Genomic DNA, 24,593 nt, shown 5'->3' on the forward strand with positions numbered 1-24,593 from the left:
GTAGGATGAGCTGTTCGTAGAGAGGATTATAGCCACTGCCAGAACCACAGGGAGGAAAACAAGATGGGTCAGTGAAAAAATAACCTCTCTCTCTTCTCCTGCCCTCTCTTCTCCAATGTCTTTATTTGGCCAAACTCAATCAGAAGCTTAACCACCAGGGATGGTCAGGTGAGGCAGTTTTTTGGTTACAAAACAGACAGAGAGAGAATGAATGGGTGAGGGAGGGTGAAATTAAGTGAATCTTCTTTTATGTATAGTAAAGGCCCTTTTATTCTTTAGGACACAGTTCACATGTCACCTTTCATGTGAAGTCTTCTTCTGGTTTTCTGCCCCAAGACTCAGTTATTTATTTTTAATTATGTTACAGCTGTCTGGTTTTGCTTATAGAGATTTTTTATTTCAAGAAATTATTATCCAGAATAAGCAGAATGCTTATTTTTTAGTTGTAGATGGACACAATGCCTTCCTTCCTTCCTTCCTTTCACTGAGGATCAAACCCAGGGCTCATATGTGCAAGGCAAACGTTCTACCTCTGAGCTACAGCCTCAGCCCCCTGGACTCAGTTATTATTTCATGCCTCTATACCCCTTTAGCCATTGTTATGTCTTCATTTTTGCATCTGTCGTCCTGACTTATGACACAATTGTTTATATAGCTGTATCCATCTCTTGCATCACATTTTGTGCTTCTGAAGGAAAGGGATAGTGCTTCATTTAGTGCAGTGTCTTGCAGGTAACAGGCACTCATAACTTGGTGGAATTTGATTGCATTCTCATATTATCACCTTCTCCGCCTTTGTCGAGGAGATTCATACATACTTGTAAACCAGAGACCTTACTTTTTTTTTTTTTCTTCTTATTTAACATTCCTGCTTTTCATAATAGTTTCTTTTTGGTCCTGCTTCTGCTTCTTGCTTTTTTATTTTCCTTTTCCTTACCTACATTTCTTAGGTTAGATTCTTTTTTCTTCAAAAATAATTTATTTGCTTTTGATCATAAAACAGAGGGAAGGAAAAGGGGCAGTGCTGTTCCCCTTGGTCACATTTTCCAGTCTTTGCACCTCTAAAACTTGGCCCACTTCAGAAGGTGCTCTCCCATTCTGTCAGCTACAGAGTATAGGATGGCCACACGATTAAGACAGCTGGATGCCCCTGTAGTCAGGGAGATCCCCCTTTAGTGTCCCTGCTCATTTTTTTTTTTTTTTGAATACTGCAAGTAAGTGATGGTTCCATCAGTTTTTTTAAAATTAATGAATAAGCAGGTCATAAATTCTGACCATACAACTCTTAGAAACCTTCCAGAAAGATCTTCTGAAACAGGAGCAGAGACCAAGGCTTAGGCCCTTCTCTGCCTCAGCTTTCCAGGTCCCAGGCTGCCTGTGGCACCCAGAGAGCTGCACTGGGTCCCCCATATCCCAGGGTGGCAATGGAAGAAGGGCAAACCAGGCCACACATGAGGCATAAATAGTCTTTATTGGGCTCAGACCAGGAGTCCATGGGTCCTGAGGACCTCTGTGAACTTGTTAGTTTTCTTCTCCACATTCTTTTATGCCTATTTTCATAGCCTCATAAGCTGTTTTAATTCCAGTAATGGATCTTGGCGTTCTCCTTTCTTTTCTCCTCCTCTCACTGCCTGGTATTTCCAGCCGACCTCATGAGCCAGGCACCCCAGGTAGGCAAACTTTCTTGTTGGCTTCAGTTGCACAACCTTCAGGGCAGCAGGAACCACCATCCACTTTTTCTTGTGGTAGGGTGGTGGAATCCCATCAAACACTTTGAGGCGGTCCAGGGCAGCCTGGCCTCGCTCAGTCTTGTGGTGTTGTAGGCAAGGCACCGAAGATAGCAGGAAACAGTTTTATTTGGCTGCAGCCAGCTTCAGAGGGTATAGCCTTTGCTGTAATCAATCAATCCCCTGAACCCCGAGTTCAGGGAGTTTCAGAGTTTTATACCCAGCGTGTAAGGGGAGGGGCTCAGAAGTTCACAGTCTGCAGAAGTTCACATAAAAGCAGCTTTTGCTTTCACTGTTCTGGGCAAGTTAACTCTTCAAGGACAACACCTGAGAAGGGGGGAGCTTCTTCTCCCCTTTCTTTCCTCCCCCTGCCAGCTGTTACTATGGGCCCATTTGTAACTTATCTTAAAAATGTAGTCATCCCTGTGAAGCCCAGCTCAAGGCCAGAGGCCTTGTTTGCACATTTCTTCAAAGTACTATACTGGATACGTTTCTGAAAAACTAGTAAGGGGGTGTCCAGCACCTGGAGTGCTGGTATCTTCTTGGCCAGGGGCCAAGAAAGCAGGGTGACATGAAAATAGGAAGTTTATCTACAATGGACTCTTTTGCTGACAGTCCTAAAATTAGCCATGGTGAAGAGGGCTTTTCTGTGGAGAAAGGGGGTGCTACTTCAGTGGGGCAGCATGCCTTAAGTGATACAGGCCACAGGATGGGTTGGTATTCATCCTCTTGCAGAGGGAGGCCAGGTACTTCAGCTTGTTTCTGTAGAAATTTCCAGAAATGTTGATGTCCTCACAGCGCACAACCAATCACCTTGTGGCCCCGTTTTACCTGTTTGGCCAAAATGGCCAACAGGCGGCCCAGGAGATGGCGTTAGCCATCCAGTACCAGAACCTGCCCCTCCACCTTCTTCAGCAGCCTCCTGGGACGGTTAGATTCTTAACTGCAGCTCCCCAACAAATTTTGGAGGAATACTGCTCTCTCTGATCCTGGCAAAGGGCTAAAATTTTCTTGCTTTTTTCTATAATCTATAAAAATAGTTTTTCTTTAACTTATGCATGAAGAAAGCTTAAAAATGAAGCTACAGACCCAATTTTTCATTTTTCATTGGACTTTAAACTCTTCTGAATAGAAGTTATGCTTGGCTTAATATGTTTTTCATATAGAAAAGTCTTGTCTTCTGTTCCTATTCTTTATAAACACCAATAGCAAATGCAGCTAACATTTTTGCTATGCAAACATTATTCTATATTGCTGGTTTGGATGCACATTTGAGATTTTTATATGAAAAGGACTATTTTTAAACCCAATGAAAAGTATCATATTTTACATTTGTGGTGTTGATAATAATGGAAATAATGGGAAAGATTATAATTCCATAGCAGTTCTAAGTTTTCAGCTCAAATATTGTTTTTTTCATCTTAAGAACTTGGATCTTTAAAAAATATATGTATCTTTTCCTAACATGCTCATGCTTTTCTCTACTTTCTTGCACATATGGAACATAATTATAATTATTATTTTAATGTATTTGCCTGCTAATTTTATCACCTGTGGCATATCTAGGTTTGTTTCTAACACTTATTTTTTTCTTCATTATGGGATATATTTTCCTGCTTTCATGTATTCCTGATAATTTTTTATTGTATTCTTACTAAAATTTCACGTTTTTTTTTACTTCCTTTAAATATTTTTGAGTTATGTTCTGGGGCACATTTCAGACTACTTAAAAGCAGTTTGATCTTTTCGAGTCTTGCATTTAAACTTTGATAGGCAGAAGCAGAGCAACCTTAGGGCCCACTTGGTCTCATGAAGCAATAGCTTTCAGAATATGAAACTCAATGCTCACTATATCAGAGAGTTTCCATTCAGGCTGTTGGGAATGTAAACTTTCCATTCCTCTGTTTGCACTAGTAATTGCTCCTTTCAGGTGTCTCCTTCCCTGGCTCAGGTAGTTCTCTCACAGGAGTGCTGAACTGATCAATACTCTGCTGAAGACTCAGCCAAAGGCCCTGGGACTCTCCACTACTCTCTCTCAGTGCAGGTTTTTACCTCCCTGGTAACCTAACCTATGAATTCAAGCTGCCTCAACCTTCCTGAATTCTGAACTCTGTTCTTACAACTCAGGAGACTTCCAGGCTTTGTTGGCTTCAATTTTGGGGGGCAATTATAGATTCACCTTGTTTCTCTTCTTTCAGAGATCACTGTCCCATGTAGCATGTTGTCCAACATCTGAAAACTCTTTATATATTTTGTCTTGTTTTCAATTCAGAGTAAATTGGGTCCCTGTTATTCCATCATGGCCACAGGTTAAAAATGAATTTTGATTTTCAAATGGGGAATGGAGAGGTAGGTATGTTGAACCAATTTTGTGTCAGAAAATAAGCCAGAGGATGATCAAGGCTCACTCATTTATCTTCTTAGTTTTATTTTCTTCGTTTATAAAAGGAAGAGGTTGATCTAGTGCATTATAAAGTTTTTCTCTGATTCTTTGGCTGGGGATGTAGCTCTCCAGCATTGGGCCAGGGCAAGTTCTTTGCCTCATAAATTGTTTGATTCCATCATTCAGTACATGCATCTTTCCAAAGGTAATTGATAGTCTCCAAAGTGACAAATGAGAGTCAGTGTGAAGGAACTCCAATTTTACCTAGTAGAACAAATTTGGAAGAGAAGATTTTTATTCAAAGAAGGAATTTTTAGTTACAAACTTGGGAGGGATAATACAAATCCCATAGGACACACATGTAAGGTGAACAAAAAAAATGAAGGTGAGAGAATGTATAGGAGTGTATTCTTAGTTCATTATTGTTTATGGTGCCTATGCACAGTGTAGTGAACATGGCAAGTGTCCAATAGGTATCTGTTGAGTATCTCAGTAGTACATGAAGCCATTTTCATAACAGGGAAAACTAACTGGAAAAGCTTCCACTATAACAGTAGTAAAAGTCCATCAATATCAGGATAGGTTAATGGTATATTTATGTAATATAATGCAATATAGCAGTCAAAAATACTGAAACAGAGTGTTTTAAAATAATGTGGAATGCTTTAAAAGGTACACTGTTAAATGAAAAGGCAAGATCATTATGTAAAATTGTATTATTTTTTATTGATATATTTTAAAGTAAAAAAGATTTTGAAAGAATTGAAAAAGCAATATGTATTATATATATATTATGCACACACACAAACACACACACTTATATATATGTAAAGGTAAAACATAGTACAAACTTGAATAGTCAAAGATTATATCAAGAAGGATATACAATTGGTGACACTTGTGCCTCAGGGGTGGAGAACTGGGGAGAGTGTATGAAAGGAAGACTCACTTTTCCCTTTATGCCCTTTGAAGTTTTTTGTCATGTGCCTGTCACCTAGTTTTTTTTAAAAATTTTTTTAAATTTTATTTTTTTATTGGTTGTTCACAACATTACAAAGCTCTTGACATATCATATTTCATACATTAGATTGAAGTGGGTTATGAACCCCCAATTTTACCCCAAACGCAGATTGCAGAATCACGTCGGTTACACATCCAAAATTTTACATAATGCCCTATTAGTAATTGTTGTATTCTGCTACCTTTCCTATCCCCTACTATCCCCCCTCCCCTTCCCTCCCATCTTCTCTCTCTACCCCATCTACTGTAATTCATTTCTCTCCTTGTTTATTTCCCCATTCCCCTCACAACCTCTTATATGAAATTTTGTATAGCAATGAGGGTCTCCCTTCATTTCCATGCAATTTCCCTTTTCTCTCCCTTTCCCTCCCATCTCATGTCTCTGTTTGATGTTAATCTTTTCTTCCTGCTCTTCCTCCCTGCTCTGTTCATAGTTGCTCTCATTATATCAAAGAAGACATTTGGTATTTGTTTTTTAGGGATTGGCTAGCTTCACTAAGCATAATCTGCTCTAGTGCCATCCATTTCCCTGCAAATTCTATGATTTTGTCATTTTTTATTGCTGCATAGTACTCCATTGTGTATAGATGCCACATTTTTTTAATCCATTCATCTATTGAAGGGCATCTGGGTTGGTTCCACGGTCTAGCTATTGTGAATTGTGCTGCTATGAACATCGATGTGGCAGTATCCCTGTAGCATGCTCTTTTAAGGTCTTCAGGGAATAGTCCGAGAAGGGCAATAGCAGGGTCAAATGGTGGTTCCATTGCCAGCTTTCCCAGGAATCTCCAAACTGCTTTCCAAATTGGCCGCACCAATTTGCAGTCCCACCAGCAATGTACAAGTGTACCCTTTTCTCCACATCCTCGCCAGCACTTGTTGTTGTTTGACTTCATAGTGGCTGCCAATCTTAATGGAGTGAGATGGTAGCTTAGGGTGGTTTTGATTTGCATTTCTCTGACTGCTAGAGATGGTGAGCATTTTTTCATGTACTTGTTGATTGATTGTATATCCTCCTCTGAGAAGTGTCTGTTCAGGTCCTTGGCCCATTTGTTGATTGGGTTATTTGTTATCTTATTGTCTAATTTTTTGAGTTCTTTGTATACTCTGGATATTAGGGCTCTATCTGAAGTGTGAGGAGTAAAAATTTGTTCCCAGGATGTAGGCTCCCTATTTACCTCTCTTATTGTTTCTCTTGCTGAGAAAAAACTTTTTAGTTTAAGTAAGTCCCATTTGTTGATTCTTGTTATTAACTCTTGTGCTATGGGTGTCCTATTAAGGAATTTGGAGCCCGACCCCACAATATGTAGATCAGAGCCAACTTTTTCTTCTATCAGGCGCAGAGTCTCTGATTTGATATCAAGCTCCTTGATCCATTTTGAGTTAACTTTTGTGCATGGTGAGAGAAAGGGATTCAGTTTCATTTTGTTGCATATGGATTTCCAGTTTTCCCAACACCATTTGTTGAAGATGCTATCCTTCCTCCATTGCATGCTTTTAGCCCCTTTATCAAATATAAGATAGTTGTAACTTTGTGGATTAGTCTCTGTGTCCTCTATTCTATACCATTGGTCCACCCGCCTGTTTTGGTACCAGTACCATGCTGTTTTTGTCACTATTGCTCTGTAGTATAGTTTGAAATCTGGTATCATTATACCGCCTGATTCACACTTCCTGCTTAGAATTGCTTTTGCTATTCTGGGTCTTTTATTTTTCCATATGAATTTCATGATTGCTTTATCTATTTCTACAAGAAATGCCATTGGGATTTTGATTGGCATTGCATTAAACCTATAGAGAACTTTTGGTAATATTGCCATTTTGATAATGTTAGTTCTGCCTATCCATGAACAGGGTATATTTTTCCATCTTCTAAGATCTTCTTCTACTTCTCTCTTTAGGGTTCTGTAGTTTTCATTCTATAAGTCTTTCACCTCTTTTGTTAGGTTGATTCCCAAGTATTTTATTTTTTTTGAGGATATTGTGAATGGGGTGTTTTTCCTCATTTCCGTTTCAGAAGTTTTGTCGCTGATATACAGAAATGCCTTTGATTTATGTGTGTTGATTTTATATCCTGCCACTTTGCTGAATTCATTTATTAGTTCTAGTAGTTTCCTTGTAGACCCTTTTGGGTCTTCTAGGTATAGAATCATGTCATCTGCAAATAGTGATAATTTAAGTTCTTCTTTTCCTATTTTTATGCCTTTAATTTCTTTCGTCTGTCTAATTGCTCTGGCCAGTGTTTCAAGAACTATATTGAATAGAAGTGGTGATAGAGGGCATCCCTGTCTTGTTCCAGATTTTAGAGGGAATGCCTTTAACTTTTGTCCATTCAGAATGATGCTAGCCTGAGGCTTAGCATAGATAGCTTTTACAATGTCAAGGTAAGTTCCTGTTATCCCTAGTTTTTCTAAAGTTTTGAACATAAAGGGATGCTGTACTTTGTCGAATGCTTTCTCTGCATCTATCAAGATGATCATATGGTTCTTATCTTTAAGTCTATTGATGTGGTGAATAACATTTATTGATTTCCGTATATTGAACCATCCTTGCATCCCAGGGATGAATCCTACTTGATCATGGTGCACAATTTTTTTGATGTGTTTTTGTATTCGATTCGCCAGAATTTTATTGAGGATTTTTGCATCTAGGTTCATTAGAGATATTGGTCTGTATTTTTCTTTCTTTGAGGTGTCTTTGTCTGGTTTCGGAATCAGGGTGATGTTGGCCTCATAGAATGAATTTGGAAGAGCTCCCTCTTTTTCTATTTCCTGAAATAACTTGAAAAGTATTGGTACTAATTCTTCTTCAAAGGTTTTGTAAAACTCCACTGTATACCCATCCGGTCCTGGGCTTTTCTTGGTTGGTAGTCTTTTGATGGCTTCTTCAATTTCATCCATTGATATTGGTCTGTTCAAATTGTGTGTATCCTCCTGACTCAGTCTGGGCAAATCATATGACTTAAGAAATTTATCGATGTCTTCACTATCTTCTATTTTATTGGAATATAGGTTTTCAAAATAATTTCTAATTGTCTTCTGTATTTCTGTAGCATCTGTTGTGATATTGCCTTTTTCATCCGGTATGTTCGTAATTTGAGTTCTCTCTCTTCTTCTCTTCGTTAGCATGGCTAAAGGTCTGTCGATCTTATTTATTTTTTCAAGGAACCAACTTTTAGTTTTGTTAATTTTTTCAATAGTTTCTTTTGTTTCCATTTCATTGATTTCCGCTCTGATTTTAATTATTTCTTGCCTTCTGCTACATTTGCTGTTGTTTTGCTCTTCCTTTTCTAGGGCTTTGAGATGAAGTGTGAGCTCATTTATTTGTTGGTTTTTTCGTTTTTTGAGGAATGACCCCCAGGCGATGAATTTTCCTCTTAAAACTGCTTTCATTGTGTCCCATAGATTCCGATATGTTGTGTCTGTATTTTCATTTATCTCTAAGAATTTTTTTATTTCCTCCTTTATGTCTTCTGTAACCCATTGATCATTCAGTAACATATTGTTCATTTTCCATGTGATGTAGGATTTTTCCTTCCTTCTTTTATCATTGATTTCCAGTTTCATTCCATTATGATCAGATAAAATGCATGGTATTATCTCCACCCCTTTATATTTACTGAGGGTTGCCCTATGGCATAATATATGGTCTATTTTTGAGAAGGATCCATGTGCTGCTGAGAAAAAAGTATATCCATTTGATGGTGGTTGATATATTCTATATATGTCAGTTAAGTCTAGGTTATTGATTGTGGTATTGAGTTCTATAGTTTCTTTATTCAACTTTTGTTTGGAGGATCTGTCCAAAGGTGAGAGAGGTGTGTTGAAGTCACCCATGATTATTGTGTTGTGGTGTATTTGATTCTTGAACTTGAGGAGAATTTGTTTTATGAATGTCGCAGCGCCATTATTTGGTGCATAAATATTGATAATTGTTATGTCTTGTTGGTGAATGGTTCCTTTTAACAGTATATAATGTCCTTCTTTATCCCTTTTGATTAACTTAGTCTTGAAGTCGATTTTATTCAATATGAGGATGGCCACCCCTGCTTGCTTATGAGGACCGTGTGCGTGGTATATTTTTTCCCATCCTTTCACATTCAGCCTGTGTATGTCTTTTCCAATAAGATGTGTCTCCTGGAGGCAGCATATTGTTGGATTTGTTTTTTTAATCCAAGATACCAGCCTATGTCGCTTTATTGGAGAGTTTAAGCCATTAACATTCAGAGTTACTATTGATATATGGTTTGTACTTCCAGCCATGTTTGATTATTTATCCTTTTTTAAAAAAATTTAGTTTGTTTCTCCATGATTATCTTTCCCCTCGCCCTCTGTCTTTACTGAGGCACTTCCCACTGATGGTTTTGGTTATTGTTTTTCATTTCTTCCTCGTGTAGTGTTTTGCTCAAAATGCTTTGCAATGCTGGTTTTCTGGCTGCAAATTCTTTTAATTTTTGTTTATCATGAAAGATTTTTATTTCGTTGTCATACCTGAAGCTTAATTTTGCTGGATACAGAATTCTTGGTTGGCATCCATTGTCTTTCAGTGTTTGAAATACATTGTTCCATGACCTTCTTGCTTTCAGTGTCTGTGATAAAAAATCCGTTGTTAACCTTATTGGTTTACCCCTGAATGTAATCTGTCTCCTTTCTCTTGTAGCTTTTAATATTTTCTCTTTGTTCTGTATATTGGATATCTTCATAACAATGTGTCTTGGCGTTGGTCTACTGTGATTTTGTGTGCTCGGTGTCCTGTATGCATCTTCAATTTGTATATCTGTTTCCTTTTTTATTTCTGGAAAGTTTTCTGTAATTATTTCATTCAGCAGGTTACTCATTCCCTTGGTTTGAATCTCTGTACCTTCTTCTATCCCGATGACTTGTAAGTTTGTTTTTTTTATGTTATCCCATAACTCTTGGATGTTTTTCTCGTGATTTTTTACCAGCCTTTCTGAGTTGGCTAGACTCTTTTCAAGATGATATATTTTGTCTTCATTATCTGACGTTCTGGCTTCTACTTGCTCCACTCTGTTAGTGATACTCTCAATTGAGTTTTTAATTTGGTTTATCGTTTCCTTCATTTCTAGAATTATTGTTTGATTATTTTTTATAATCTCTATCTCCTGATAAAGATGCTTAACTTCTTCTTTTATCTGTTTATGTAATTCATTCTCAATGTGTTCTTTCGCTGCTTGAATTTGCTGTCTTGTATCCTCTTTAAGGTTCCATTCCATCTGAATAAGGTGTTCCTTGAGTTCTTTATATGACCATTTTTCTGATGACTCTAGGTCCTTCTGAATATTTAGGCTGACCTGCATTGTTTGTACTCCTTTTCTTCCTTGCTTTTTCAAGCTGCTCATGTTACTTCTTGTTCTGTTTGACTGCTGAGTTACTGTTTACTCCTATAAATTTATTTGATGCTTGGGAGGAAAGGTATTAGAAGGGAAGGAAGAAGTCACTAAAGAGAATGAGAGTAAGCAGGTAGAATTCAAGGAAGGGGGGATAAGATAATTTAAAAGAAATGAAAAGACAAAAGAAGAAAAAAAATAGGAAATAAAAAAAGAAAAAAAAATTTAAAAATAATAAAAAAAATTAAAATTAAAATTAGAAGAAAAAAATTTAAAAAAATTGTAAAAAAAATTTGAAAAACAACAAGAAAGAAAAATGAAAATGAAAGAAAAACCCAAATCAAAAAAAAAGAGAAAAGAAAAAAGAAAAAAAAGAGAAAAAAACCCAAAAACTAATAAATGCAGTCTTAGAGTTTGATTAACTTCTCTTCCAGTAGGTGGTGCTGTGCCCACCAGGCCAAGTTTCTCTTGTCAATACGCGGGAACCAATCACTGTGCAGCAGCTCCTCCCAGACTGGGCGAGTCTCCAATCCTGAGTGCCTAGGGCCTCCTCTTGTGTCTAGTCACTTCCCACTTTTTCTCTAGCCAGGCCCCTCTCACGGGTGCCGCTCACCACAATACTGGCTACACGCCAGGTCTGCTGCTCCCAGGAGCCCTGTTTTCATGAACGACTGGGCACACTCTCCCAGTTTGCCATTCCCTCAGACCCTAAGTTGGTGGAGCTTGGGGCTGAGAATCCTCAGCGAATTTTACTTGCCCTCCGGTAGCCACGCCCCCGGTAGCTGGTGCAAGAGACCTCAGCTCTCAGTACTGGTGGGAGCGGTAGTTCTGCGCCGCGGGTCCGCACCACCTCTGATTCCCTCGGTCTGGCTATCGCGCTCACGGGAGAGCTGAGAGGGGCCCTTAAGGTTTCCCCGATGTGTGGAGGGGGAAGGCTAGGGAATTATACACCTGTAGCCACAGGTTTCAATGAAGTTATCTCCTCCGCCGCTCTGATGACGTCAGTTCTCTGCCATGGTGGTATCTCTTGCAAATGGCGACAGTTCGTTTCCCTTTTCCGGGTGACCAATGCAACGGGTGGGTCCTTACTGTCTCTCCCAAGCCCCGTTTCAAACCTGTGGCCACTACCTATGAAGGCTCGGTAGGCATTTACCTCCGTAGGATGAGAAGGGCTGACCAGTTGTTTCAGCCGGGTGGATTAGTGCTGAGTCACAGCTGTTTGTCTGCGGGAAGCAGGTGAACCGAAGCTTGAATTCGGCCGATCTGGGCTCAGTGTGTGTTCTACCTAGTTTTTTTTTAATGCTACTGTATATGTTGTTGTTGTTGTTATTATTATTATTATTATTAAATTAAGTAATTGAACTTTTCAAAAAGGGTAAATTTCCACAAATCTATCTGGGAAACCTGCACCTATAGTTAATGTGTTTGAAGGAGCTAAACCACATCCAGTCTTTCTACTATTATCCCAGGAAAATACAGGGTACTTTCATGGCTATAATTAGTTTATTATTCTTAATGAAAAGAATTGTCAAGCTACATACCCACATGACTGGCATCTGGAGCATAATGTTTGCTTGCATTCCTTATTGGAATATGGGTGTCATGAGAAAAAAGAATAAGCTCATTTGTTTCTAATGACCCTATATATATTCTATAGTGTTTAACCTTTATAATCTAACCCACCATCTTTCTGGCTTTCAGAGGAAATAACAAGAAAGCATACGGTACAGGAGCTGGAAAGTGAGGTTGTGTGATTCATAAGATGTTAATATGTGGACAGTTTGCTACTTTAACTTGCTATAGGTAATGGGTAAATGTGTATGAAAAAGTGAAATAACCACAACGTGAGGACAATAATGTTTTTTGTTTCAGGGAGAGTTACTCCTCCAGCAAGTTATCTTAAAAAAATAACTTCTAGATATAACCTGTGTTCTTACATACTTCAGGTAAAACCCAGCCAAGTATTCCCTGCAAGATAGGGAGAGATATTTAGAAACATGTGCAAGGCCAAAGTTATAAAATCCATGGCTCATTATGCAAGTTGGAAAAAGTGCTAGGATCTGCTATTATACATGCCCAAGGCATTTTCTTCTGATGCTTTTATCTGCTTTAAAATGTCTAGTGCTGTTGTTGGTTTTGAATTCTTGAAATGTCAATGTAGCAAGTAGATAGTCAGTGCCTGAAAGATGCTTCTAAGATCTAGCCAGCCAATGAAAGGATATGAAGAATAAGATATCTGACTTCAAGAGACTTATTTTGTCATATGAGAAGTTTATTGTGTAGAAACCACTATAACACATGAATAATAGGTAGGAAAACACTGCTGTTGGGGGGAGTCATTATTCAAAATGACAGTGTTTGGGGCAGATTATGTACTTGTAGGAAGAGTCCTTATTCTCCTCCCAATCTGAACCATAGATTAATACTTTAACAAGGGGTGGGGGTACTACCAGGGTTGTCACATTTAGTACATAAAAATGCAGGATACCTTGTTATATTTGAGTTTCAGAAAACAACAAATAATTTTTTAGTATAAGTATATTGCATGCAATATTGGGGACGCACTGAAAAAATGATTCACTGTTTTATCTGGAAGCAAAATTTAATTGGGTGGATGCTATTTTATTTGGCAATTCCAAGAACTAAACAAAGTAGAGTAGACGACATAAATTGTCTTTCCCTCACCTTTTAGTTCCTTCATGATGTGTTGCTGCTGACATCCTCTAAACAAGCAGGATCCCATGCTGCAGAGCCAGAATGAAGAAACAGAACGCAGCAACGGGTCACAGAGGGAACTAACTTAAGTAAGACAAACCCTCATTTTGCCCCTAAATAAATCAAACAGAGGTATCTTTATACAGGATGGAGGTTTTAACCAGAATATTAATGGAAAGGGTGATTACAGAAGGATGGAGGGCTTGAAGGAATTCTGGGCTGTGGAATTTCTTGTTGCAAGTGAACATAGTTTCTGGAAATTAGGTTGCTGTGAGATGGAGAATGTGGTTATGAGAAGACAAGGATAATGCATCGGTGGTTTTTCTACATCGGTAGATTTGTACTGCATAGGTGGATTTGTTCAGAGAATTATGGAGGATTTTGGAGACCATGTTAAAGGTTTTGTGTTTACTTCATGAATCGATGGGGCCCATCTGAAGACTTCTGATCAGAAATAGGCATGATCAGAGCTTTGCCTCTGGAATACTGATCTGATAGCTCTTTAAGGAGGGATTATAAAGGAGAAAAGGAGTGAGAAGGGACTACAGTCAGGACCACTGTCAGTCAGTTTGGCATCTGTGTTTGAATTAGAAAAGGCACCTCTGCAGAGGGGTATGCAGCCCAGGGTACATGGTTTAGTGACTAAACCAGGGGCTGGATTTTAGCTCTCCATTATCCCCTTGGCCAGTATAATAGTTGGTTAATGAACAGTGGTGACTTAATGCAATGAAGATTTGTTTCTTGCTCATGTAAATAATCCAATGTCTATAGAGTGGTTCTCCTTCAAGGAAACTTGGGGATCCAGGTTTTCCACTTCTATCTTATAGTAGGACCATCTAGAATATGTAGTTTCCAAAGTCACTAAAGTAGAGGAAGAAAGAATTGGAGGTTCTCTCAGGGCCACTTGTGACCAGGCTTGAAAGTAACTCATATCACTTCTGCTCATCTCCCATTGGCCAGAGCCTGGCCTCAATTTGACTACAAAGGAAGATGGGAATAAAGAAGTATAGTAACTTGTGCTGTTCTGTGGTAAGACAGCACTGAAAGATAATTCTAATAGTTGGAAAAGACTGTAGAGGAAATGTGGCATACTTAATTCCATTTTCACTTTGACTATAAGAAAAGCAAAATATCCTTTCTCTTGTACAAAGCACTGTATAGATTTAATACGCATCCATGTCTAACAGTTTGGAAAATTATGAGTCATAAATCCAGGAGAGACCTCTACTCACTGAATTGTCCATGCTACTCTGTCAGAGCATGACTGACTCAAGCTGAAAATCATTTTTATATATATGTGTGTGTGTGTGTGTGTGTGTGTATGTGTGCGCGCTCACGTATACATATACATACGTACATACATACATACATATACTTGTTAGTTTCTTCTTTTTCTCCTTCTTACTTTTTAAAAAATACTGTGGATTTAACCCAGGGGCACTTTACCACTGAGCTACTTCTTGCCTTTTTATTTTTTATTTTGAGATAGGGTCTCACAAATTTGCCAAGGCTGGCCTTGAACTTGTTATTCTCCTGCCTCAGCCTCCTGATTGCACCAGTATGCCCAGTGTCAAACAGAGTTTAAATATTTCAGGTTTATCCCTACAGTGTTCATATGTCTTACACTTTCTAGGAAAATTCAGATTGTAAATTTAGATTTAATTTTGGACCACACTCCCACCTTGCATTTGGTGAAAAAAAAATATGGTCACCACAATTATATAGACTTGGCAGGAGCTGGCAAGTGTAAGTTGTGGAAGAAAACTAATCAAGCACATTTTTGTCTTAGAGGCACATAAAATATTAAAAGTGAATAGATATTTTATTAGGCCCTTATTTTAAAAATGAGGAATATTCTTATAAAAGAAAAGACAAAGTTAATTGGATCTCTCCTGTTAGAAATATATATATGTGTGTGTGTGTGTGTGTGTGTGTGTGTGTGTGTGTGTATACATATATATGTATATATATGATTTCAGGTTTATCACTACAGTGTTCATATGCTATTTTAAAAATACTATTAAAAACTATTAAAATTTTCTTGGAAACCATGTGCAGGATCTAACAACATGTAAAGACTTATTTAGCAAAATATTTTCTGTTGCAGTAAAATCTTCTTTCTTCATTCATTTATTCATTCACTCATGGATTCATTCAATACTATTCAATAAAGTATCTTCCATAGGCCAAACATATTCTAAACACTGGGGATTCAATGGTGAATTCTGACCATGATTCTTTGTTAAGATATTTTATCTTTTTGTAAATGAAATATACTAAAGTGTCTGTCTGCCCACCCCCATGCCCATTGCTGAAGAGGCAGCCACCAGTGCCTTGAAGTAGTTTGAAGTAGAAATAATACCTGTCTCAAGATCAGAGGACCTATAATATGGCTCAGTAGAAAGAGATATGCAAACTCAACAAGATTTCCTTCTCTGCAGAATGTGAACAGAGAAACTATCAGAATTTGCAAGTAAAGATTATGTCTCTTACGATGAGGAAGATGAAATTATAAGGGGAGGAAGATGAAATTATAAGGGATCCAAAATTATGATCAAGAAGAAAGCAAAAGATAGAAGGTATGGAAGTGAGTTGGTGTGGAGAAAAGAGTGGAAGAGCAGAAATGACATGGGGAATGTGAGTGAGAGGGAGATGTGGAGGGGCAGGCCTCTAAATGCCTTGGTATCCAGTGGTGTTTTGGCTCCAAGGTAAATTTCAGTTTTTGTGTATCTTAAAAATCCTCCTTTCTTTGAAGTACATTGAGTAATTATTTGTTCCTTGTACTTTAAAGGGATCAAATAAGTTGTATGGTCTTTTCAGTCATTTGAAATAAGTGTAATAGCCAAAAGATGAAATATATTTTGTTTTTGTTATTAATTTTTTTTGTGTGTGTGTTAGGGTTTGAACCCACTACTTGTGCATGCTAAGCTTGCACCCAACCACTGAGTTACACTCCTCAACGCAAGGTACTTTTAAACTAAAGGATCAATCTTGAAATAAACACAAGTTATTCCCATTCGACCTCTATCTATGTAGGTTTGCAAGCCTACTTGTAAATCATGCCAGCACGATTTATAGGGAGTTGTTTTTGGAACCTTTACTCCTTGTTTTAAATATCAACAATTGTGTTATAGTGTTACTGCAGAACTTAAATGACATTCAGCCTTTGGTCTAGAAAATCTTGTCAATCACTCATTTATTTTGCTTTCATAGATTGTATTTTCATGTTATCTTGACTTTAGATTTAGATCAGATAATAACAGTGTCCACAAAGTCTTGATTTAGCTTAGTGTTTTTGTAGAGCTTACACTGTGTGCTTACACTATGTCAGGTTGTTCTCATTTTATAGTCATAGCAACCGTACAAGGTGTTCCCATTTTACAGATATGAAAAAATGAGAGAGGTATTTAAAGTTTCCTCCAAAGTCTCAGTTATTAAGTGGTGGAGCCAACATTCAAATATAGTTAGAATCTACATTCTGAACCATGATTTTATATGGCTTTGTTCCCATGGAAACCATACAAGATCCTGACTAACCAAAAGTTGTTTCTTGTTCCTACTGGCAGGTATATTGCAATGAAAATTAACTCATTCAACAAATATGCTGTGTAGTGGTGTTCAAGCCTATACAGGGTCTCTGCCCTCAAGAGGGCTTCTGCCCTTTTAGACTCCTATCAGTTTGGTTAGTCTTTCAGAATATAATTTTTCCTTGGGTGTGCTCTTAAAATTTAAGGCTAAAACACTGGAACTTTGGTGACTTTAATAAGGTTTATTTTTGTTGGATAAGGTATTTGTAACCATATTGACAGTGGTTAATTATTTTTATTTGGCTGGAATTTTTCCCTCTGACCCTCCATCAATCTCATCTTTCCCTTGTCCATATCTTTATTTTTGTTTTTAATTTTAAAGTATAGTAGTATGTATTTGTGTCTGCTTCATTCCTTTCCAGATTATTTTTTTGATTTTTAAAAAATTTTTGTAGAGCACTAATGATCTAGCTTAACTCAGTATAATTTATCAACTTAAAATGGCATTGAATCAATTTTATCAGGATTAGGTTCACTGTAATGTTGACAGAAAAACCCCAAATGATGGTGGCTTAAATAAGACTTTTAGCTTATTGTTTTTTCATATTAAGGAATTTTTGGAGTTGAGTAGCACAGGACTGGCATAGAGGCTTCACAAAGTTGTCAGGGATCCAGCTCCCTTTTACTCCCTGTTATCTGCAGGGTATGGTTATTCTCCTCATGGTTCAAGATGGCAGAAAGGGCTCTAGGCATCAGAAAATGTTTAGGAAGATAGGATGAAGAGAAGGGATAAGAAGAGTCTAACTTCCTCCTTTTAAGAAATTTTTAAATGTAAGTCCCACACAACATTTCTGCTTAGATCTCAGTAGCCAGAATGTAGTTATATGGCCACATTCACTAAAAAGGAGATTTTGGAAATGTAAGATTTTAGGTAAGTTGTAATAGGCTTAGTCAGAAATGGGGGTTTGACATTAGAGAAGAATAAGAGAAGTCTCTGCTGCATGTACCTTACATAAAGTTGGCATTTGGTAAAAATTTGTTGCTTCATTTTGTTAAAGTTGATGGTCACATTTTTAAATGGTATCCAGGCCATTAATGAAGATGAAGAATCTAAGGACTTTCCCTCTTATTTCTTTTTCACTTTATGGTAACATAGCATATTATTTCATTAATTTCATTCAAAATAAACCCACCTGGAAGCGGCTTAGGCAAAATGGGGAATATATTGGGAGGACACATAGAAGAGACAAGCCTATACAGAAGGAAAGGCAGAAATTAAGCCACTTCCTTGAAAGTGAGAATTCCAGTGTAAAAAGCATGATCTGTCTTCTCTGCTTCCCTTTGTCCATTGAATTTATTCTCTCGATGTAGAATGATTTTTTTTTTTCCACATGGGAAAAAAACTGTGTCCAATGATATCTCCCAGATTCCCCCCCCCCCCCACATTTTACATTTCCCAGACTTTATATCTAGGTGAGGCCTGAGATGATTTTTCTTCCTAAGTCTAAAAATCCTGGAGGAATGGCTTAATTGGATCATTAAAAAAAATCAGGTATCTTTCTCTTGAACAACTAGCTATGGCAAATGATTGCAGTAACATGGCTCTTCTTGCTGCCATAATGATAGAATTGTGGGGCCAGCTCCTATTGAAAAGGTGGTGTGGTAGTCAGCTTTTCATCACTATGACCAAAATACCTGACAAGAACAACTTTAAGGAGGAAAAGTTTATTTTGATTTGTTTCAGAAGTTCAGTCCATGATTGGCTGACTCCACTGCTCTGATCATGGTGGTCAGGAAGCAGAGAGGAGGGGTGGGGGAAGGGGACACAGGGAAGATGAATCCTTCCAGTATATGACCCCAGTGACTTATCTCCTCTAGCAATACCACACCTGCCTCCAGTTACCACCAATTAGTCTATTCAAACTAGTACAGATGAATCAGGTTACAGTTTTCATAATCTAACAATTTCACATCTGAATACTCTTACATTTTAAACACAGGAGCTTTGGGGGCAATCCCTCATATCCAAATCATAACAAGTGGTTGCTGGTCACATAATTAAATACGTGTTCACTACTATTATATTAATGGAAAAACAGAGGTCAGAGGTCTGAATTAAATGAATAGTAAAGAACAGGATCTATACTAATGCATAAAAATGAGTTAGCTATGAATAAACATTATTTAGTAGGGCTGCAATGTATACAACATGTACAATGTGTCAGGTATTGTTCTGAGTGCTTTTTAATATTTTGAGTCCTTTATTCCTCACAACCCTATGAACTAGGGATTATTTAAAAATTTTTTTTTTAGTTGTTGATGGGCCTTTATTTTTATTTATTTTATGCAGTGCTGAGTTTACTCCAGGACTACATTGGTTTTCAAATATATTGATTAGAATAGTTTGAGACTCTTCTGATTGTAGCATATACTAATCTAACACAACCGAGAATATAGGTCATACTGCTGTGAAAAATACTCCCACATTTCAGCAGCTTAAACAACAAAAATGTGTTACTTACTCTGACTACATGAGGGGGGTGGGTGGGTTGTTCCAAGTTGTCCTTGATTGGGAACATAGGCTAAGAGAGGCTTTACCATCTTCAGCAATACTGGTCTTAAGGCTGGGGAAGAGTAAACACTGTAAGGATTTATACTGGCAATTAAATGCTCTACCCGGAAGTGACACATACCACTTGGACCCACATCCTGCTACAGCCTAGTCCCTACCTGCAAAGGGGGAGGGTGTCTGGGGTGGGCATGGAAAAGTGTAGTCTTTTAATGCCTGGAAGGAGAGGGTAAGCACTGTAAGTGTTTACCATTCTGGGAATTCATCTACTGATTGACTCAGGTTAATTGAGTTGCCCTTCTTGTAGCTGGATTTTTAGGTGGTTATCCAGAAAAACAAGCAAATAAAAACAACAACAAGAAACTCTATTGATAAGAAAGAAATGGAAGTGGATGGTAAATAATAGATCAATAATGTGAAGTATATGCTGCCTTGACCCAAAGAAAAAGACCAGAATTTCAGATGTGGAGGCAAGTCATACAGAGAGAAAGTGTGGCTAGTTTCATCAGCTTTTAAATCAATCACTTCATTTACTCTTCTGATGGGAAAGATTAGCTGTGGCTTTTTAATGAGTGAGTATAGAGTTTCTATTTAAGGATATGGCTCAAAAATGACTTAAAACACTTACTGGATTTGAAAAGAGAGACTATTTTTCCACATTTCATTTTTGTAGTTATTGTCAATGGTATGTCAAGTTGGCTGAATTTATAGTTTTAGAACTGGCAACAACTACAAATTATCCAGTCCAACCCCCTTATTTTCAGATGATAAAACAGAGGTCCCCAATGGATAAAATCATTATTTCAAGGTTATACCTTCTTGCCTGTGCTAATAACTCTACTACTTTGTATGATTTTCTGCAAAATAGAATACATAAATGAAATGTATTTAGAGCAATGATTATAAAATAAGAATAATTAAAAGTTATTGAGAATATTTGCAATGCTGACATTGAGTTGGTATACAGTGGTAGAGATGGAAAAATTTCTAAACTCTTTACTAAGCAGCAGCTGCTGAGTCTCCTGAATGCCTCAATCCTTCTTGGGACCCAGTGGATTTCCCCACTATCATTAACAATAGGATCCACCTCAAAGGTTTGATTTGAGAATTAAATGATGGAGGTGAAGAGCTTAGCATGGGGCCTTGTGCTCAGCAATGTTACACCTTGGCTATTATTTTTATTACGGTAATAATAAAATGGTAGTAAATTTCAAACTAGTTTCTACATGAATGTTCACAACTTACGAAATGTGATAGCATTTTAGTTCATTAACTTTGATCTAGCTAATCTCTCAATAAAATGGACACTCATGTACTCACTTAAACTTTCAGTTTGATCTTTTCCATTGTCTAAGAGTTGACTCCTTGCCCCACATCCAAGTCTTAGTCATCTCTGACAGATGACTAAGAATGGACCCAGGCTGACCCATAAAAGAAAGTGACAGACTGAGAAGATCCTTTTAGTTCTTGTGGAGAATGTTTTGTACAGCCTTTTGTCGAGCAGAACTTGTCTATAATTTTTGGAATAAGCAAAGATAGGCCCAAAGCCTAATTTGGTGGGGGAGGAATGGAGGAAAAGATGGAGTACTTCTTGCCTGAGCAAATATGAGAAACTGGGAGTGATGAGAGGTAAGCAGCTGGAGTGAGAAGAGAAAGAGAATGAGGAGGCCCAGCAGCAGATCTGGAGGCTGGAGAGTGTGAATAAAATACCTTTGACAGAGACACTTTCTGATGATCAGTGATGTTGAGAATCTTTTAGGGGTGCTTTCTCAGAAACAACCTGTTAGAGAAAAGCAGTTTCAGGACTTTTTCCTCTTTGAAGAGAGTAGAAATGTATTTTCTGTTTTTGCAGAGCTGGGGATGGAACGCAGGGCCTTTCACATGGCAGGCAAGCATTCTACCACTGCACTACACTACCGAGCCCCAGAAATATACTTTTTCTAAGGTGGGATCTTTATTTGTTTTCTTTTCTTTTCTTTTTTTGAGAGAGAGAGAGAGAGAGAGAGAGAGAGAGAGAGAGAGAGAATTTTGATATTTATTTTTTAGTTTTCAGCGGACACAACATCTTTGTTTGTATGTGGTGCTGAGGATCGAACCCGGGCCGCACGCATGCCAGGCAAGCGCGCTACCGCTTGAGCCACATCCCCAGCCCTGGGATCTTTATTTGCACTAAAAGAGGCAGTGTAAGCACTCCTGTTATAAGTGATTGTCAGGAAATTCATTATCTGTCTGGAATGTGTAAAGAATTCTTCTCAAATGGCAGTTATTTAACTGATACTTCCAATTTTGGGATGGCAGCTAAATCCTGGGCGTCCCCTCAAATGGGCTTTGATAATAGTGTTCTGTTACAGGCTGAGAAACACTCAACAGAGATCAGAATTGCTGAAGAACTAGTTTCTGACTGTACTCCAGAGACATCAAAGTTGTTTGGTATTTTAATGTACAATATATTGTCTTATGAAAATGTGCTAAATCTTGGACAAACTTTTTTTTTCTTCTTCTTGTTTGCATTTTGATGGAAAGAAGGTAGGAAAGAGAAAATTTTATATTCCTAGGTTTTTGGAAGGGAAAATTGAAGACCAGATTTAAAAAACCTGGATATTTTAAAGCTAAGGTAAAGCTTTGAACTTGGAAATCTGAATGAATTACAGAACATAACCTATAATGATATTAAATGAACCAGAAATATTTCTCTCTTAAAACAAAGTATGCCAGTTAAAATATTTTTTTAGAATGCTGTGTTTAAACTAAACAGTAAATAACCACTCCACATCAGGCTTATCTAGGGAGGGGATGTAGTTGAGCGGTGGATCACGTCTAGTTATTAGCTTGTCTTAGGCCCTGGGTTCTGGGTTCAATTTCCAGCCTGTGTGTGTGTGTGTGTGTGTGTGTGTGTGTGTGTGTGTAGTAATAAATCTGAAATAAAGAGATTTTCAACAGAAAAAAAAAATCTAAAATCTAGAGTATGACTGATACGTTTTGCTTTTGACCCATGTAACCGGGTGTAAGTCTAAAATTTGTTTATTTCTAACAACCACAGTGTGTAACTCTTACATTTTTTTTTCTATTTAGTCCAGGTGTCTCATGGGTGGGCACCATCCATGCATTTAATAACTGGTTATTGAATGATTTTGTTAAATGATGACACCCAAACTCCCTGGGCTAAGAACATAATTCTGGCTTTGCTAGAAAATGGCGGTGGGTGGGGGGAGGCGAGTGTGGAAAGTCTCACCTTGGCTATGTGACTCAATTTTCCTGTTTTCTCTTACAGGGAAATAACCATAAAATGACTGCAAAGTACTTGGCCCCTTTTGAAATCTGACAATAAACCAATGTCTAGAAAAGTCTCTGAAAGAAGAGCCTGAGCTGCTTGCGGGAATGGATTTCCTTTTTTGAATCAACAGTGTCTTATTTGTATCTCTGAAACACAGTTGTTGGTCTAGAAAAAAGTCTCGATACATAGTGAATTTATGAACGCTATTAGACAGATTGCATTCTTGGCAGTCCGCTGCTTCTTAAATCTTTCTGTGAGCCTTTCAATACTTAGAATCTCAAAGGCGGCCGGTCTTTGCTCTATAGTGAATACCCACGGTATTTACTAAAAATAAATAAAAAATAAAAATAAAAAGGCAGGCCGAAAAGAATAATTCTTGGTCTCAGGGAACCATTTAGTCTTTCTAGCTAGCTTTGCCGGGGGTTTGGGTTCTGGGTCCCGAGGCTACGGGGAAGAGTTCAGGACGGGAAGCTCATTTTCCGGCCCTCTGATTGGCCGGCTCGCACTCCACTCACGAGGCTGTCGGCTCTGATTGGGTCCTGCGACACCCCTCGGCCCGAGACTACTTTGTGTGCCGGGGCGGCGCGCCCAGGTCCTCCCGCTCAGCTCGCGGTCAGGACTGGCCGGAGGTAGCTTTACGGCCCACTGCTCTGCTTCGCGGGCGCCAGGAATTTCCCGAGTCCGAGCGGGTAGGAAGCATCCTAAGGAAAAGTCTCTCCCTCCCTCCCGGTGCTGTTCTCTTCCCCGTACTCAATAAACTTCCGCTTCAGAGGGCTGCTGTAGCCGCGAGTCGGGAGAGGCCCGTCCCGCTGTGGCCCTCGTGGGGGGTCTTTCTCTTTGCGCAAGTGTGGACACATAGCTCCCACAAGACAGGGCTGCGCTGGGCTGCGTGGGAACGGTGCCCTTGTGGGATCGCGCTGCGGGCTGCGGCCGAACGGCCAGACTGGGCTGCAGGGACTGAGTAGTAGCAGCAACAACAGCAGCAGCGACCACCCCTAAAAGTAGGAAGGAGCATACTTCGAATCCCCATAGCGGCTCCACCTTCGGGCCGCGGAGGTCTTCCCCCCGCGGCCCCCCCTATCCTTCAGGCGCTCTAAAGAAAACGGCGTTCCCTGAAGGTGGCTCTCCGTGGCAGAGCTGCGCTCGACTCGCGCCCCCTCTGCCTCCAGCCTTAAGGCGGTAGAGGGCGGCCTGCGCCTGTGTGCGAGCCGGACTCAGCGTCCGTGCGCAGCCTCTACCTTGCTGGAACTCTTGCCGTCCCGCTGTGGCCCGAGGCTCTTCGTGGCGGTGGATGCTGCAGCTACGCTTTCCCCGGGCTCAGCGAGAAAGGGGGCGGGGAGGAGTTCTGGCACATGCCAGGGTCGCCGTAGGAGGCAGCCGCCAGCGCATGCGCGCCCTCTCCCAGAAGCCTGGAACGCTGAGGGGCGCGCGCCCCCATCCGCGCGTGCCCGCCCGCGCTGGCCGAGGCTTCCCCGCCTGCGCTTGTTGTCGGAGCCGCTCCGGCGCGTGCGCGCGTTATCTCGGGCCGACCTTAGTGGCCGGGTTCCCTCGGCTCCAGGCCCCCGCCCCCCGCCGCCCTCTCTCGGCCCCCAGCCAACCGGTCCCCTCCCTCTCCTCGCGGAATGGGGCCGGTGCTACTTGGGGTCGCGCGCCCGGGACCCGGCTCGCGCTCGGTCTCGCGCTGTCAGCTACTGCCCGGCTCGCGCCGCCTCGCGCTCTCCCTCAGTCAGTGGCGCCGGAGGCTCCGTTAAGCGGCGACCGTGGTTCCTGTTTCCGTTTCTTCCTCTCCCTTCGGTCGGGAGTAGCATCCTCCACCCAGCCACCCCTCCCACTCCCCCAGCGCTGGGCAGCTGCGGCTGAGGGCTGTGGTGGCGGCGGCGACGGGAAACGGCGGAGACCCTCGCTCCCGCCTCTGGTAAGGGGGCGATAGGAGTCGGGCCCCGCGCGCCTCGGGTCTTGGGCTGAGCGAGCGCGGGATCTGTGGAGGCTGTGGGGCTGTCTCTTCTCCGGGCGACCCCTGGGCCTGTTGCT

General features: G+C 39.8%; 1 protein-coding gene and 1 pseudogene across 3 annotated transcripts in view; one reads left to right on the forward strand and one right to left on the reverse strand.

The window, feature by feature from the left end:
* Positions 1-1,409: 1,409 nt before the first annotated feature.
* LOC308648257 (large ribosomal subunit protein uL13-like) lies at positions 1,410-24,000 on the reverse strand (annotated as a pseudogene). Its single transcript has 5 exons — positions 23,867-24,000; positions 23,580-23,732; positions 23,313-23,486; positions 2,397-2,649; positions 1,410-1,842 (listed from the first exon to the last, which is right to left on the reverse strand). The product of its transcript is annotated as a large ribosomal subunit protein uL13-like (transcript).
* FUT8 (fucosyltransferase 8) overlaps positions 23,138-24,593 on the forward strand; it is a 349,337-nt gene continuing 347,881 nt past the window's right edge. The window contains exon 1 of one of the 2 annotated variants that reach the window (XM_081290194.1): positions 23,138-23,251. The gene's annotated coding sequence lies outside the window, so the exon portion shown is untranslated. Of the gene's footprint in view, positions 23,252-23,380; positions 24,478-24,593 lie in introns of those variants that run through there. The other variant, XM_081290193.1, reaches the window with a different exon arrangement.

This window comes from Spermophilus citellus, assembly GCF_964194105.1.
Source record: "Spermophilus citellus genome assembly, chromosome: 4".
NCBI classification, from domain to species: Eukaryota; Metazoa; Chordata; class Mammalia; order Rodentia; family Sciuridae; genus Spermophilus; species Spermophilus citellus.